Source organism: Ixodes scapularis, unplaced genomic scaffold (assembly GCF_016920785.2).
Source record: "Ixodes scapularis isolate PalLabHiFi unplaced genomic scaffold, ASM1692078v2 PGA_scaffold18__7_contigs__length_3171195, whole genome shotgun sequence".
NCBI lineage: Eukaryota > Metazoa > Arthropoda > Arachnida > Ixodida > Ixodidae > Ixodes > Ixodes scapularis.
Genome location: NW_024609844.1, coordinates 2,480,968 through 2,498,333, shown reverse-complemented (window position 1 = coordinate 2,498,333; position 17,366 = coordinate 2,480,968). Strand labels below are relative to the sequence as shown.

Here is a 17,366-nt window from a genome sequence, read left to right as displayed (position 1 = left end):
GTCTATATTGCACCAACGTAGGGCGTATTTGTGACACACAAACTACAAAATAGGTACCAAGATACCAGAAGTTTTAGAATGTCCACGCACTCAGCGACGTTTTGAGTGTTGAAGCTTAACAAGGTGTGAATGACAAAAAGAAACAAAATGTAACAGCTTTCAAATATGTGTGCGTTTTTGATTTCGCAATAAAAAATTTAAAAAGTAACGTGAGAGTAATCAATTACTTTCTGGTAATTTTTCAATTCCTTTTGTGGTACAGTACTTGGTTACTGAAATCAATTACATTTTTCAATAAAGTAATTATAATTGTAATTAGTTCCTTTTCTTAGTAACGTGTACAAGACTGCTCGTGACCTTCGTGACGTCACACGTGACGGCACGTGTGACGTCATTATGGGAAACGTCCTATAATGCAACGCGCGGTTAAACCGACGGCGACGCCGCTCAAGCCGGAAACGGGCGCCTAAGAGCTGCGCTCTAAAAACATGTCTGGATTGCCAGTGCAACCTTGTCCGGTGCTGGTCCCCACTGCTCCACCTGCACGGCGCGCAATGCCACAACGTGCTTCTGCATAAGAAATGTTTGCTTTAATCTTCAAGGTAATTTTACCTTGTTAAAGTTTTTTTTACCCTACAGGACTGGAAATAGTGCACGTTGGGTGTCACTGTATTTGAACAGTGTGCATCATTAGTTTAAAAAGTTGTTGTATGATCAGAAATAAATATAACACATAGAAAGGCTCAAACAGCAGGAGCTATTTTACGACTGCGGACGAAACTATGACACTGGTGTTGAACCTCAGCTCCGCCCATTATCGCTGAAATGTTTCGAATCCTGCTGCCATTTATTTATAACGTGTAAAATAATAGATGACGTTCCAACATTTCTTGCCGGAGCGCCGCACCTCATGCATTACGGGATTTCGAGATCAGCTACACGGTTATGGCAATAAGCACAACGTTTTTTTTGTGTATATATATATATATATATATATAGGTCGCAAAATTCGGAGTTTTTGACTCCGTTCGTTTTATTATCAACACGATTGTTAAAATAGCTGTTTCATATAATTGTCGACAAATCTATTTTCCAAAAGTATACATACGATAGCAAAGTTATTTCAGAAGGGAAGTGTCAGCTTTTGATTCACAAGCAAATTGTTTTGTGTATGTTTATACAGCCGGAAGTTAGTCTGCCTCAGTGGGCGTCTGGTGTCTCAGGTGTAGATGAGCAATTTAGCCAGTGCGGTGCAACCACTAACCTGGGGTCTTTAACGTGCATCACACAGTAGTGATACACCAACGCGCACAGGTACGATGCTCATCCAGATCGAAACGGGCAGCGGCAGGGATTGAACCTTTTGATTCTCAGGGTGCAATTTTACTTGCAAATGTCGCAGTTGCGACGTCACTGGTGCGGCATAAAACGTGTGGGGGTAACAGCAGTGATCAACATTGCAGCTGCAAAATCACAAAAAAAATCACATCATTTGAATGAAACTCAAAGGAAAGCTGAAAAAGATTCTGGTAAAACAAAAGTTAGACGTGAGTTCTATAATGTTTTTGTAATGTGCGCTTGAATGTCACAAGCATTCAACCTGAAGGGATTAAAGGTCGCTAGAAAAACCACATAACCAACCGCTGGGTGTGACCTCGTACCCAGATGCTTCGAATTCCTTGCACGTGCCGCTTGTTAGGGAACGCGTGCATCGTTTATGACTGCTCGGGTAAGGCTTGTGGAAAGCACGGAACTATTGAGATCCCTGTATAATACGTCAGGATTCCCTCCTACCACCGAACGAGACGGGCAGGAGTGGCTCCAGCGCTATTTTGAAAGCGCCGTTGTGGCTACTGGGCGCATCAATCTGCAATATAATTTCGATATTTGTTATCCTGGAGGCCAAACAAAGACGATTCAGGGGTTCATTCTCTAATACAGAACCACTCCAAATTTTCTTTAAGAAAAAGGAAGCACAGCATGGAACGTCGTTAACAAATACACGATCTTGAAAGGGTAATGAACACACACGTAAAAGCCCATCAGTGAAAAACTGTTGCTGAACATTTGTGTCACGGAAGTTCTTTATATACTGGTACACTTTTTTGCAGCTCCTTTCTTTTAGAAACTTGTACAGACTATACTCACAAGAAAACTAAACAGTTTTTTTGTTGTCAATGACCACCAGCACTTTATATCTTAGGACCGAAATGCATGGAAGCGTTGAGTGTACTTACCGCAGCTACATATATGCCAGCGTGCGTTGCCGCCTTTAAACTTCTTGTTAGGTTCCCGTACCTATAAGTATCCACCAATGGCGATAATTCCGGATGTATCTCGGCTGTAGGAGCACCGCCTGGGTCATAACAACCTCATTTTTATATCTTCATAAAAAGTAATTTCAGGCAATCGATTAATGAACATAGGTCAAGTAAGTAAGTTAAAATTTGTTTTAGGAGGTACCTTGTGAATTCGTCTGCGTGATGAGCTGAACAGGCTCCAGACTCGGTACTGCAAAAGCTACGGGTTTTTCATTAGTTAGCATTTAGGTTATCAAACAATACTGATTTTAGTTCTGATAAATGTTTGCTGTGCTTGCAAAGAAATCGCAATCATACGCTAATCTGAAAACTACGTCAAACTTCTACTCACAGTTGCCGTGTGCATTTGAAAAAGGCTGTTCAACCTCAGAAATTTCATGAGCAACATATTCCTTCCTGTGAAGCAAAGTTAAATATTTGCCTTATGAGACTAGATACCTTATCACTGCTCGGTTTCCGAAGTGCTTTTTAACAAAACCCTAAAATCCCAAAATTGTGTCTTTTCGTCTGTTAGTAGGTTTTTACGTCAAATTGAACGGGAAAATAATTTGTCACGCGACATCAAGTTAAAATACGCCATTCTAAGACACATTGACCTGACACCATGGCGTCAGGTAACCTGAATTGCCGTCAAGCTATCTTTCCAGACTGAATTTGTAGTGACACTTGACAGCACGAAGCATGACGTCCAGTGAACTGGCGCAATAAAAATAACACTGCTAAATATAGCTAAAAAATTGATGCCACGTGTCATTATGTCTTGTGATGCCATTGTGTTAAGGGACACCACCACTTTGCCCCGTGAAGACATGTCACAGGATCATGTCGCGTGACGTCTGATCACAAGTGACGTTAATCGCTTCCAAACATTTAGTAGTAAAACACATCAAGTTACCTTATGTCACGCAATCCTTTCACGCTAAATGTATCAGAAAAATAAAATTCACATAATTTGACGTAAAGTGGCGTCATAAGACCAAGTGGTATCACAACATGACACCATGAACTATCGTCACATGACGTAGGTTACTTCAAAAGAATTGTCTCGGTAGACTAAGCGAGGAATTTCGTGTTACGTCATCACGTGGTAAATTTTCGCGCTCAATTGAGCATGGGAATTAGTAAGCAGTTTGCTCTTCACAATGCAAAACGACTGTTTAATATCTTCTTTCCAAATTTAAATAATCGTTCCATACGTAGGTGCTGCATTCGTTGTATTATAGGACCCTTCGGGTAGAGGTGGCTGTTAATTTATCTTAATTGAGGAACCGCACGTTGAGAAACAATACATTTTTTTATGAAGTTGGTACACTGCGCATTAGATTAATAGAGTATTTCTTTGCCGGCTTGCATACATAGACTGATGAAGTGTGCATTTCTTTATAAGAATGTACGGCAACATATACTCCCGGGAAATGTCGCATTCTACCAAGAAAATGCATGAAAACAAATTCTTGGAATGAATGAAGACATCTATGTGACGTTTGATTGCAATAGCATTTTGACTGATAACCTTAACAGATTATAAAATGCAGTTGCGATAGTAGGGCTCTGTGATCTACGAAAACACAGCAACCATCACAAATTAACTCGGCACTTAAATACCTGCGTCTGTTTCTTCCGAAGATAAACCTGGCAGATCTGCTCATCACAATAAAGGGGCCCTCCGGAGCTTTCTGCGATCGTCTGTTTATATTGTTATATTGCGTAGTAGGTGCAAGTTAATATGCATACAAAGTTTTAGATTACAAAACCGTTTATTAAGCAGATGGCAGAAGAAATATATCGGGACTATTTTCTCTTGGAAGACAATCCCCCATTCCCTGCCCATCGCTAAAACTTGACCAATGGAAATGCTGCGTCCCGCGGTGAATGCGAACGTTATTATTGCAACACTTTTTAAGCTTGTTGTAAATTAAAGTTTGAGAAAACCGTAAACTGATTGTTGTGCGGAAAACACAGTCCGCAATTATAGCTCCATAAGCAGCGAACTATGTTTTCTCCCCGCAAGCATGTTGCTATAGGGGGTGTTGCGTCGGCGCGTCGGCTCGTCTGCTTCCCGGGGCGTCTGCAGGCGTGCGTTTGCGGGACACATGTTCCTTCTTCCCGGGGGTCCCGACTCCGAAGCCAGCTTTGTGATCCTTCCACGTCAACGAGTCAAACTTTTCCTTGTCATCTGTGGGATGCGACTGCGTATTGCAGTAGCAGCGTGACGGTGCGGTGCGACGAACGACGACTGCCGAGCACAAAGTCCGGGTTTCTTGACGACGGTCCGCGCGTGTTCGAGAGATTCCTCCGCGGGTCGGCGGTCGGCCGCGTTGGTGACGCGCAGTGACGCCGGGATCCTTCGCTTGCTATTGGCTGACGCGTAAAGAGATGCCCCTCCCGTTTTCCGGGGTCATCTAAGAAAGGGGGGCGTGCCGGGGAGTTTGATAGCAATTTTTATAGGGAAATCCGCCGCGCATGATCGTAATTTTATGATTTTTAGGATCCTTAGGGCCTGCAGATTGAGTTACCGCCATAAATAGACCATCGCAGAACGCTCCGGAGGGCCCCTTTATAGCGCGCGCTTCACCGAGCGGTACTCCAATCTAAATACCACTTTATGCTTTCCTAATATGTTTTAATTTAATAATTAGAAAAAATTATTTAGTGATGCAATTTCGAATCGCAACGATTATGTTCTAACAATTTCAAACGCGCCTTTGCTTTTTGAAGTGCTATGTTCTTACACGGTGCAATCTGAGATTATTACAGTTTTTTTGTAGCAATGAAAAGGCATATGTAATAAAAACATTATCACTGCAAGCTCTTTAGTTCGCTTTGACTTGCTTGAAATTCACGTGTTGCTTACGGTGGCGAAATGGAGCACCGAAAATATGCATTCATAATGTCGATATTATTAAGTATTGTGTCAGGGGATTGCAACGCAGGAATGTATAGGAGTCCAGTATAAAAACCGCATATATTAGCAAATTCTGTGGCTTATAAGCCTTTCAATATTTGATCATTTTCATCCGTGTACAAGCAATGTCTGCAGAAATATTATTTTTGTGCCACCAAACTTCTCGGCCAAATAGACGATTGCAAATGATAATTAATCTTCATGGGCTATTCCTACTTATTTTTCGATAGTCAAATTTCTTGAAATACATATTTTGTGTCTATCGAGGCACACCTGAAGCTTTAATCCAATTCAGCGAGCTGGGACATTAAGTCAAATTATCGAAAATTACTTTCAGCATTTGACTGCTCTCATGATCTCATTTAACACTAAATTCAATTGCTCGCAATTTTATAATGTAATATGGTGTTCTACAAGGGCAAATTAAAACGAATATAGAGAAATGATAAACAATTACCACGCGCAGTTCATTATCTTTCTCTATCAAAATGGCTGCCCGTTGATCCTTTTCATGATATACCATTTTTTAAGGTCCGCTCCCTTTATGTGAAATGTGGAATAGAACAAGATAATCATATTTGTTAGCTTTTTACTAGCTGTTCGAATTTATAAAGCAATTTCGGAAAACACTCACATATTCTTTTACCAGCATGTCTCTTTCGTGGTAATGTGCCAAAAAAAAACTCGCCCGGAAAAATCTCCGCTGGTTGTTGAGATAAAGTGATATCATCATTGAAGAACAGCGTTAGCTCACCATCAAAACTACGGGACTCTATTAAACGGGGATACACAAGAGCCTTCCAAAGGTTTGTAATGGCAGGAAAAATACGGAAACAATTGTCTTAATGCGAAAGCATTAACTGCCTCATGGAGCAAGCTGACGTCATTAGTTTGAAGCGCGAAAACGACACCTATAGCTTCCATCGGTTCCATTGGCTGGCGCGCGTCAACGGGGCGGCTCCCATTGGCCGCTGCGCTCGTCAATTTTCACGGTCGCTCACCCGATGGCGCTCCGTGTCCATCAGCGCGTCATTAGCACGGAGCGTCCGAGGTCACCGTGCCCAAGGGAGACACTCGCTCACCGGCGACGAAAAGTACGCAGCAGACGCAATAAGGGAGCGGACGAGCGGCTTGCATGCTTTCGCATTCACATCTCATAAGGAGTGCTTAGGTGTACCTCGGTCGTTTTTTTTTTTTTATTAGAAACTTCAGCTTATTTATAATCGCGATAGGAGGGATTCAGAATTTATTTTCACCTCTTTTAAATTTTAGAAGAGCATTGTTGGCCGCTTGACAAACATCTGTGCTCTGTTGTTTCTCATTGTTCTCCGTAGTTTTATTTATTTCCTTTTATCTTTTCCAAATCACGTCTTGCTTGTTTGTTTGTCTGTATCTGTTCTTTCATTGTTTGTGCTATGTGCGCACTAATAAGGCCTCGAGCTGTTTGTGGGCATATTAAGCAGAATAAATAAATAAATAAATAGTTCATGCCATACTGATGTCTAACTCAGTGTACCACGATTAAATTGGAATACCGAAAACGGAAATACTGCTAATAAAAAAACGCAAGGAGGTGCTTGGACAGGTGACTCAGCCACGCTGGAGACTAACTTTCGTAGCGGTATTTAAAACTGCTCTTTTTCACAGACGTCAGTTCAACTAAATTCTGCCGTATTTTATTATGCTAGTGCCGAAACCCGGGAGTGAAGAGTCCCATCCCACCACCGACACTGTATTTCGAGCCCGAATCGATCGACCGCAATACTGATTCTCTCCAGCAACCGGCAGCCGAGCGTCACTATTTTGAACCGAATCAAACGCATAAATTTCCCCAGTGACCACAGAAAAACCTACCAACTCCAGCAAGTCATCTGCCTGCTGAATCTTTGTAACTTCAACCCTAACATCAACTAACTTCGAGCACCTTGAGCATCGTTGAACGTCCCCTAACTAAGGAACTGGTACAAATCTATACGTATATTACCTCGAAGCCCTACGCCCGCGACAAAGTTGAGCGACAGTCAAAACCACTTGCGCAGCCCGTAGCTTACCACCTCCTGTGAATCGCCCGTCTTAACTAAGTTCTCTGCAAACTATGCCAGTACCAGTGTGATGATGTGGGGGAACAAGGATGATCAAAACGACTCGCGTGAAAACTGTGAGTTGGACTGAGCGAAGGACGAGAAGGAAGATGCAGTGAACGGGGTGAAGATGTGAATAACTAGAAGAAGAGGAGTGCAAGGCAAGGACAAGGGCAAGAAATGGATATAGACCCATCCCGAAACTACTCCCTCTTCAGGCAGATCTGAAAGCCCTGCACAGAGACGTGCGCAAAGGACACCAATAATGTGGCAAGACTATTACTTGTATAATACTGTTCTTGACTGAACTATATATAAGCGATCGACTTTCCATTAAATGGTGTCTTTTGCACACGCACCTGTGCAGTATTTCCAACTCTGCCAGATGAGGGCGTAATTTCGGGATGGGTCTATAACGAAGAAACGAAGACGACGCAGTGATGAGAGGAGGACGACACACGCTCATGAGACGTGAGAAAAGGGCGGGCACGACACGGAACCCGACTCGACAGCGCTGCTAGCGGCAACCGAGGAAGAGCCCGGACGGACGAGTCCAGACCCATGGGGCTTTTATCCAAGATTTCTGGGAAACATCCGCCCGGGCCAAGCGAGCCTGCCAAGCATTTCCTGGACAGGACTAACTCCCTGTCAAGGCTGACGTGCAACGCCGTGCCGTAAGCGGATCCGTCGAACTCAACTTTATATATATATCTACACTTTTTACTTTGTAACTTCTTTTTATTACGACTGTAAACAATATCTTGCTTTTTATATTCACCACTCTGGAATTCCGAGTGTGAGCGCGTGGTATCCTCCGTCGCCTTTTCTTCTTTCAGCTATCTTTGACGCGCCCCAAGTGAGCGTGCGTGGTGACGGAAGAGAAAGAAGCCGCCCTCGTGCCCAGCCCGGACGGCTCGTGCGTTCCTGTCTGGTGCTGTCGCCAGCTTGTCGAGCCTTCAACCACCCAAGCCAGCCTCCACCACGACCTACTGTAATCCTGACCTGCCAACAGACAAGAGCGGCAGCGCCCGGTGTTTAATATACACAGAATCCGCAGCGTTTCGCAACGTTGTGAATGCATGGCGCCACTTAAAGGTCTTTGTATTTCCTTAGATATCCGCACGTCAATTTGAGGCGCGCAAGTCGCGGCTGCGTTATTGGGCCCTGGCCTGTACGCGGAATAGCTCTCCTACCACGATTTCGCCACTGTGCGTGTGAAATATTTTGCCACTAGGGGCGCCAGCTACCGTCATAGTTATTGCCCCGTGCCAGTTGCAGATGAGGCGTGGGTCGAACACGCGCCTACTTATTAGACAGCTTCAATATGAATATGCGACGGAGGATAACCGGTTTCATGGTTAGCATTATTTATTAAAAACTTTTGATAATTAACACATCAAGCCTATTTTAGTTCTTTCAGAAGACATTGTGGATCATTGCTGTCGGTTCATACCTTGAAAACCTTCCTAGACGCAGGCTTTGCTTTCACCCTTTTTAACTTCACATTTTTCTCGGCCACGCAGTTTGTGTAGTTTGAAAAGAATGACCGAACACATTTTTTCAGTAAGAGCTCAACCAGGTTTTTTTTCTGCCCAGGTGTTGCACTTTTGTGATAAAAAGAAGGCTTCTGCATGTCGTTGGTAACACAGCTGCCACGAATGAATGGAATGGTTTGCTGCTAGGGTGACCACCCGTCCCGCGACTCGCGGGACTGTCCCGCATTGAGGGCTCGTGTCCCGCGTCCCGCGAGAAATTCAAAAATCTTCGAAATGTCCCGCATTTCATACTGTCGTAAAATTCACTCCGCTACTCACGGTGCTGCCGAAAAATGGGGCACGGGGAAGTGCGGAGGTCGCTAGTAATTGTGTGAATTGAAATGGTACGCCATGTTCTATGATCTATCCAAGCATTGCGGGAAGCGACCGTCGTTCTTGCAAGGGGACCGACGCGCATGCGCCGTAGTGCCTCTCTCTTTGGTGGGAAAATATTGTACGAAAAAGTTCTCGCCCAAAGTTTAAATATAAAATATTGTAATTATTTTCAAATTGCCGTGCCAATGCGAATGGTGTGCTGTGGATTTCTTTTTTTTTTTTCTTTAGTGAAGGCAGCCAGACATACAACGGTCGAAAAAGAACATAATGTTAAAAATTTGTGTAGGACCATGTTGACAGAAGTAAGCGTGGACAGGAAACAATAACCAGAAAAATATTTACTGTTTCTTATTTCCATTTGATGGATTGAGTTCTGGTACGGTCGATTTTTATGTTTTCAACTTCGGCACACGTAACCATCGCTGGCATTCAAAATAATCTATCACTGGTAGTGAAAATTATTTGAGCTTAATTGCTGCAATACAATCAGCAGGTGTATAAAGATAAACAGTACGGGATAATAAATATGTTCACAGAGCCTTGGTTCGCTGTGTGCGTCTTAATAAATCCCCCCCCCCCCCCCCCCCGCCCTCTGCCCCGCGTGTCCCGCATTTCACTAGCAGGAAGGTGGTCACCCTATTTGCTGCACCTCAGCAGCATTTCAGCTGAGCCTTCCGCTGCTGCCTTTGAAAGGCAGACAAAGCCTGTAAATCTCCATTTAGGACATGACAGGCCTCCGTGGTCGACACTGGCGATTTGCGCAGTCGTTGGGGTCCATGAAAAATAACTCCAGCCGTGTTTTTAATTGCCGATTTACAATAGGGTTCGCAGCAGTAAACCATACAATCGGTGAATCGTTATACGGTTCAAGCTCAAGTCCAAGTTGCAGAGCCCGAAAACATAAAATCACTTCGGTGCTGTAGTACAATCTCGTTCTACCTCCTTGCACCGCCCCCTCGTCGCCTAATCAGCCAGAGAGAGGAAATTAGATCAACATTGAAAAATGTTTATTGCCCCGCTACGAGCAAAAACTATTGGTTCCGCCACTGGCTCCGCTCTGTGGCGAGATGGACCCCTGCGGAAGAGAAGGAAGAGCGGTAATCAGCTAGTGGGAGGGGTAGCAGCGTGGCAGGCCTCAGAAAAGGCAGGCTGTGAGCTGCGTGTGGCTCCCAGGAAAACATTTACTGCGCGCCCTCAACGGAGAAACCACGCACTCCGCCGGCGACAGCTGGTTGCCCTTTTGTCGGCAGGTCAGGATTACAGCAGGTTGTGGCCACCACCAACTCGCTCTTAGCCCTACTACTCAACGTGCGTTTTTAATGGAAATAGGCTTCCTCAATCCCTTTCCAAGGCTTGGCCCTCATGCCTTACATCTGGCGCAGTCGACTTTGAACCGTGAAAGCCTACACTAGCCCGACCGCCAGCCGTGCGTCGAATCGCCTGGTTCCGCCTACGCCCCGTCGTAAACACCTGCAACCGTTCTCGACAAGAACTTCGGAAGCTTCGGAACGACGTACTCCCGCCCCTCGCGTCTTCGCAAAGCGCTAAGAACGCGCTTTGTCTCGGCGGTTTCTCGTGAGCGGAACGTTTCGTACCTCCTTGGTAAGCCTTGCACGACACAGTCATGCCCGGCATTGTCTGGAGTGAACTAGACGCAAGAACTATGCCGTGTCTAAGCGTCTAGCTTATTAAGGAAGAGCTCGCTGCACGTGAGCTAGACACTTCCGGCTCAAAAGGAGCCCTCATTCAGCGACTTGCCGCGGACATCGAGGCGCGCCGCAAATCTTCACCTAGCCTGCACCAAGCGTCGGCCTCTGCCGCTGGCTCTTTGGCACTAGACTCCATCACGCTACAAAACCTTGCTGTTTTGTTGCAGCAGTTGCCTCGTCCTTCAACGACAGTTACAACGCTACCAGACCTGTCCGCGTCCCTCCAACAGTTCGAGGGCTCGCCAAAGCAAAACGTCAAAGAATGGCTGGAGTACGTTCGTCGCGTCCAACAACTAGCCTCGAGGGATGACGCTACCACCCGGCTCATCGCAGCAAGGAAGTTGAAAGGTATAGCACGAAACTGTCACCTCGCGTTCGGAAGCCAATACGACACGTGGCCAACTTGGAGAGACGCCTTCAAAGAGACATTCATCACAGAATGGACCCTTATCCACTGGCAGGAACGCGTCATGGACGTGACTCAAGGGATTGGCGAATCCCTTCATCAGTTCGCCTTCGACAAATTAAGAATCATCCAACGCTGCCCGGTAACCCTCAGCGATCCGGAGAAGATTGACAACCTACTCCAAGGCATGCGGGACCAACATATCGTCTCAGCATTGGCAGCCAACAGACCAACAACCGTCCAAACCTTTCTTGGGAGATGTGCGAGCCTGGATACGTCCGCCCAGCACGCCAAGGCAAGCCCTTCGACTACTCCTGCCCAATAAAGTTACCAATCATATTCGCCTAAATCGGCTAGATCCGAATGTCCCACCCACCCTACGCAGCGCTATAGCTTGACGTCACCGTCACCCACAGCCTCACGTCAACACATCGCGGACCAGCCCACCGACTTCAAGAGGCTAGATACCAAGCCATCTCGTCACAATATGGAGGTCCAGCGTCGTAGTTTCGTAGCACACCGCTTGGGACTTGTCCCAAGCGGTGTGCTATAATTGCAGACACCTCAGTCACCTCACTTTGAAGTGTACAACATACACCAGTCAGTCAGCCCAGGCATCGTCGTCGGCAGCTAGGGCCATGCCTGCAGTGCCATTACCACCAGCTCTTCATACCATTCCAGCAACCCTTGAAGGCTCTCAACTGCAGTGCCCATTCTTTTTGGCGACCATCACTGGAATTGGGCATTATGATGCGTTCCCAGGCTCAGTTTCTTAGCTGACTCTCGTAACAAAGTCGCCTGTTCCAGAACGCAAGCTACAACCCTGGACTGAGCCTCCATTGGCAGTAGTAGGAGGTACTACCGTACTCCCAGCGGGAGCAGCTTTACTTAAGATCACCATTGGCCCAATCGCGGGAGTCGTCCAGGCCGCGGTTCTGGAACACAACATCCTCCCCTTCATCATTGGTGAAGATAGGTTTCGAGCCGCACAGGCGCGTCTGATCTTTGAGCCTCCGCAGTTCGTCCGGCTCCAGCATACGGCCACAGGTTTGTCTCTCATAGCAGAACAAAAACTAGCACCATGGATGTCCACTCCCGTAATTCTCACCCAATCGAGCCTTAATTCACAAGTGCAGACGATGTCACAAGACTGCTTACAGAGAAAGCCCTTGCCGTCGCCGGAGCAGCCATCTGGCAAGCCTTCACCGAGGAAACTCCACGTTTGCCTTTAAATAGCCCCAGTGCCGAGCCGCCAGCCCAGACAGCCGGTACTGTTGCTAAAGACATTCACCCTGATCTTCCCCTGCCCTCCGATCAGTTATCTTTCAGCCGAAATAGTGTCATTGCCGCCATTTTGACACAGCAGAATGAAGCCTTCGCCCGTTACAAAGATGACTTAGGCCATTTCACAGGCATGCAGCATCGCATTAACCTGTTACCAAACGCCTTGCCATAAAGCCGTAGCCCGTACCGATATGCTCCCGAAGACTGACAGTTCGTGGAAAAACAGATAAAGGAACTCCAGGACCGAGGTGTTATTCTTCCAGCATTTGGCCCATGGGCTTTTCCAGTGGTCGTAGTGTCTCGCGGAGATAAGAAACGTTTGTGTGTTAACTATGCACCACTCAATGAACGCACGATCACAGTGGGGTACCCCCTGCCTCTTGTGGATGATATCATTCAAGACATCGCTGGATGCGCGTACTTTGCTACCTTGGACTTTCATAATCCTGGGACTGCACCCAGGATTATGAAAAGACAGCTTTCATCCCTCACCATGGCACATACATGTGGGCTCGGATGCCGTCTGGTTTGAAAAATGCGCCATCCACATTCCGGGTGTCACGGGTGGTGACCAAAACAAAACAGGAAATAAACAGGAAGAAATAAACGTTTAATGTGGCGAACTTGTGCTAAAAATAAAAGAGTACAAAAGATAATAATAGAGCGTCGCGGGCGTCGAAGTCGGCGTGGCAGCAGAGTCGAACGCTGGGGCGAGACTGACACCGCTCGCCTTGCGGAATCCCTTATGTACCCTCGTGGCTTTCTGGATCGTTCGGCGCAGAAGGTTCGGCGCGCAAAACATTCTAATCTCGAATCAGCAAGACGGTTTTCGAATTCACCAGAACATCACACTACAGTGTCAACAAAAATGCGCCTCTGCGGCCAGGAATCGAACCCTGGCTTGCGTGGAAAGCAAGCGCGATAACCGTTAGGCCACGCGCGGGCTGCCTACTTGGCCAGCTGCGCGCGCGGCATTACTCCCCCCTTCAAAAAGTGCATCGTCCCGATGCAACTCAAGAACAAAACAAATAAAAATAACGGTAAACTAAAGAGTCATTTGGAACACACAAGGTCCACAGTCCTATCGAGCGTAGTACGGCTTCAGTCGCACGACGTGGACGACTTCCGGTCGTGGAGGGCGGCGTGACGAAATCCGTGTTCCGTCGGGCATCACGTCGTAGTTAAGATCCCCGAGTCGACGAAGCACTTTGTAGGGGCCGAAGTAACGTTTCAGGAGTTTCTCGCTGAGACCGCGGCGGCGAATCGGTGTCCACACCCACACCCTGTCTCCGGGCTGGAAGTGGGCGTCCCGACGACGAAGGTTGTAGCGGCCAGAGTCGACGCGTTGTTGAGCTTTAATACGGAGTCTGGCGAGCTGACGTACTTCTTCTGCCCTTTGGGCAACCACCTGGGCGTCGTCGCTTGCGTTGACAGCCGGTTCGTGGGGTAACATAGCGTCCAGCATTGTCGTTACCTCGCGACCATGCACCAGTTGAAAGGGTGTCACTCCGGTGGTCTCTTGTACGGCCCCGTGTTGTAGGCAAATGTGACGTACGGCAACACCTCGTCCCATGTCTTGTGCTCCACGTCGACGTACATGGAGATCATGTCGGCGATGGCTTTGTTGAGTCTCTCCGTCAGCCCGTTGGTCTGGGGGTGGTACACCGTGGTGCGATGATGGCTGGTGTGGCTGAGACGAAGGACTTCTTGCGGCAGCTGGGCTATGAATGATGATCCACGGTCTGAGATCAGGACTTCGGGAGCGCCGTGCCGGAGGACGATGGACTCGATGAAAAACTTGGCGACTTCAACAGCCGTTCCTGATGGAAGCGCTTTTGTCTCGGCGTACCGCGTGAGAATCGGTTGCGACGATTATCCATCGGTTTCCTTGCGTCGATGGTGGGAAAGGTCCGAGTAAATCCATACCGATTTGCTGGAATGGGGCAGATGGCGGCGCAATAGGCTGAAGAAGTCCTGCCGGTCTCGTCGGTGGCTTCTTCCGTCGTTGACACTCGTGGCAAGATCGGGTGTAGTGGTGTACTGTCTTTGCAAGCTTGGGCCAGTAGTACTTTTCGCGTATCCTTGCAAGAGTCCTGCTGTAACCAAGGTGTCCCGCCGTCGGGTCGTTGTGGCAGGCTTGAAAAATTTCTTCTCGATGACTGGAAGGGATCACCAACAGCCACGCTGTATCGTTGTCGCTGAAGTTCTCCTTGTACAGCACGCCTCGTGGGATGGAGAAGGTTGGCAGTGTTCGTACAAAACCGCGGGGAACGGCGCTTCCTTGTCCTTCTAGGTGCTCGATGGGTGCTCGCAGCTCATGGTCGCCTCGTTGGAGTGCTGCCATGTCGCTGACATCCAGAGCGCCGAGGAAACATTCATCGACGTCCTCTTTGGTGCAGGTAGGACCGGCCTCGACTGGGGCCCTTGACAGGCAGTCGGCGTCATTATGCTTCCGGCCGGACTTGTACACCACGGTCATGTCGAACTCCTGCAGTCGTAGGCTCCGCCGAGCGAGACGTCCGGAGGGGTCCTTCAGATTCGCCAGCCAGCAGAGCGAATGGTGGTCTGTGACCACGCGAAAAGAACTTCCATACAAATATGGGCGAAACTTAGTTATTGCCCATACAACAGCGAGGCACTCCTTTTCAGTCGTTGAATAGTTCCTCTCCGCGTTAGACAGCGTCCAACTTGCGTATGCGATAACTTGCTCTGCTCCGTCCTGCACTTGGACTAGTACCGCACCCAGTCCGGTGTTACTGGCGTCGGTATGGATCTCGGTTTCAGCAAACTGGTCGAAATGGCCAAGAATCGGGGGCGTCTGGAGTCTTCGTTTGAGCTCGTCGAATGACCTCTGGTGTTGTTCTTTCCACTCGAACTTTACGGCGTCCTTCGTGAGGTGTGTCAGCGGTGCGGATAGCTTGGCGAAGTCTCGAACAAAGCGCCTCTAGTAGGCACAGAGTCCGAGAAATCTTCTCACGGCCTTCTTGTCAGCCGGCGGCATAAATGCAGCTACGGCGCGGGTCTTCTCGGGGTCAGGTAAAACACCTTTGTTGTTCACGACGTGGCCAAGGAACTTTAGTTCCCCATAGGCGAACCGACACTTTGTTGGCTTGAGTGACAGGCCGGCGGTCTTGATGGCTTGAAGCACGGCTCGAAGTCGTCTGAGGTTTTTCGTCGAAATCTCGTGAGAATACCACAACATCGTCCAGGTAGACGAGGCAGCTCTGCCATTTCAGACTTTCCAGTACGGTGTCCATGACGCGCTGGAAGGAGGCTGGTGCTGTACAAAGTCCGAACGGCATCACAATTAATTCGTACAGTCCGTCGGGAGTGACGAAGACAGTTTTCTCCCTGTCACGTTCGTCGACTTCAATCTGCCAGTAACCACTCTTCAGGTCCATCGACGAAAAATATCGGGAGTGGCGCAGTCGGTCTAACGTATCGTCGATGCGGGGAAGCGGATAGACGTCCTTCTTCGTCACCGCGTTCAGTCGACGATAGTCCACGCAGAACCGCAGGGTTCCGTCCTTCTTCTTTACAAGGACGACTGGGGACGCCCATGGGCTTCTTGAGGGTTGAATGATGTCGTCGTTAAGCATCTCCTGGACTTGATCTTGAATCACTTTCCTTTCCTTTAAGGAGACTCGACACGGCGCCTGGTAGACAAGAAGTGCGTCGTCGTCGGTAACAATGCGATGTTTCGCCATTGGTGTTTGGCGAATCTTCGATGTCGTGGCGAAACAGTCACTGTATTCGGCAAGGAGATCAACCAGTTGCCGGCGCTTCGTAGCTGGGAGCTCGGGGTCGATGTCGAGCGGCGGCGGCGTCGTGCTTTTCTGCTGTGGCGACGAGGTTTCCTCGGAGATTGCGGTGACCACTGCTGGCGTCTGAAGCTCCTCGACGTGGCCCACGGTGGTGCCTTTCGTTAGGTGCGGCGGCTCCTTTCGAAAGTTCGTCACAAGAACAGTTGAACGTCTTTCTTGGAGATCCGTTACGCCTCTTGCGACACCAATTCCTTTTTCGAAGAGCAGTTGGACGCTGCCTTCCAGAAGAGCTTCACCGTGCATGGCTGCGTCGGTTATAACGGTGACGAAAACACTCGACCGCGGCTGTAGGTTCACATGGTCGGCGATAACTCGGATCGCGGTTGACGTCGTGTTGGTCTCCACCGGCGGTAAAACAGGTTTCTGCAGCGTCAACTGGTTTGCCCCGAGGTCGATGACGGCGCCATACTCGCAGAGAAAGTCCATTCCGAGGATAACGTCCCTCGAACAGTCTTGCAGAACGACGAACTTCACAGGGCACGTTTCACCGTGGATCTTGACGCGAGCAGTGCATCTCCCGACTGACGTGATTAGATGTCCTCCGGCGGTTCGTATTTCGGGTCCATCCGACGGCGTCATGACTTTTCTCAGGCGGCGAGAAAGCCTCCCACTCAAGACTGAGTAGTCTGCTCCGGTGTCCACAACTGCCGATGCGTCGTGGCCGTCGACTATAACGTTTAGGTTGTTGTGCACCGATTCAGGGACGTCGTTGTGATCCGTAGCGTCGAGAGAGTGGGAGCGCTCCGTCGTTCTTGGAGGCTCTTTACTACGGTCGTTGCCGCACTTAGTTTTCCCGGCGACGCAGGGGAGACATCTTTCTCGGCTGGGTCGTGACACTGGGGACGCTGAACGTCGTGGCGATGGGGAGCGGGCTTCACGGCGGAGAGACGACACTGGGGCATACATGGGTAAATTACTTTCAAAATGTAATTTAATTACAATTACAATTACTTAGCTTCCAAAGT

The 17,366-nt window shown here is 48.1% G+C and overlaps 1 pseudogene; it reads left to right on the top strand.

Annotated features, from left to right (window-relative positions):
* The first annotated feature begins 581 nt into the window (after positions 1-581).
* Positions 582-13,109, top strand: LOC120836428 (annotated as a pseudogene).
* Positions 13,110-17,366: the final 4,257 nt, after the last annotated feature.